Source organism: Solanum tuberosum, unplaced genomic scaffold, assembly GCF_000226075.1.
Source record: "Solanum tuberosum cultivar DM 1-3 516 R44 unplaced genomic scaffold, SolTub_3.0 scf00301, whole genome shotgun sequence".
NCBI lineage: Eukaryota > Viridiplantae > Streptophyta > Magnoliopsida > Solanales > Solanaceae > Solanum > Solanum tuberosum.
Genome location: NW_006239223.1, coordinates 479829 through 481025, shown reverse-complemented (window position 1 = coordinate 481025; position 1197 = coordinate 479829).

Sequence of the window (1197 nt, the reverse complement as noted above, 5' to 3'; positions counted from 1 at the left end):
TGATCAATAACAGAATAATCTTGAGCTTTCATCTTTTTTAGGAACTCTTCAGCCTCCTCCTTAGTGACAGGTTTTTTAACCGGCAACTGATTTTCTTTGGCTTGTTTGTCTCTTCTTAATTCTTCTGGAGCATAACACCTCCTAGAACGAGTTAATCCTCTTGTTTCATTTGTTTCTTCAACAATCTCCTTTCCCTTGTGGGTAACATCGACTTTGTTGTAGTTCCATGGAACGGTCTTGGTGTTTGTCATCGGAAGTTGTGTTGCAATTTGTATCACAACTGGCTCTTTCACACTTTCTTGATTTTGACCAAATGTTCGAAGCTTACCAGGAATGTATAGTTTTGGTCCATTCAACAGTACTTCTCTTCTTTTACAGCTCCAGGGACATACAACACTAGTTTTCTCGAGTCTCCAAAATTTGAACTTGCACCATTCACAATTATCGATGCCTTTTGTATGGGTTCTAAAACCATACCTGACTCTTCTTTTGAATCCATGCTTTCCATTTTCGTTCTACATGTTTGCTCACAATCTTCATAAATGTCTACCATCCCCATAACATGCTCCTTATTGTGAGCAGAGAGTGGGTTATTTGTGACATTTGGCACCTCCTCATTGCGTATCTCAATTACCTTATCCTCAATTAACTTCTCAATGACTCTTTTAGAGTCCAACAATTCTCTGTGCTATGACCTGGAGTGTTAGCGTGATACTCACATATAACAGTTGGATCAAAACCTCTTGCATTTAGATTGACAAAATAGGGATTGACAGGTTCAACTAATCTCAATTGTACTAATTTCCGCAACAAACTCGTATATGACTCTCCAATTTGGGTAAAGTTTTCTTTTCGACTCGTAAATGTTGAATTTGTGGAGAAAGGTATCTAGATTGGCTGTAAAACGAGCGGACAACTTGAGTTAGGGAGTAGCAACGTACCAGTAGCAGCGCTTTCCGATTTTGTGCATGAGTGCTCCCCATTCTAAACATGTGTGACTAAAAATCTTTCACCATGGACCGAAGATCCACTGGCTATCTTGACAGAAGTGGGGTGCGCAGTCGCAATTCCCATAATTGTATTATAGAAGACTCAGAGGGGTGCGCGAGAGAAGACAGTTATAATGCAATGCAAATAATATTAAAATAGTAAAAAGTAAACAATTAGCACATTCAGCCAACAAATACACCATCCAAA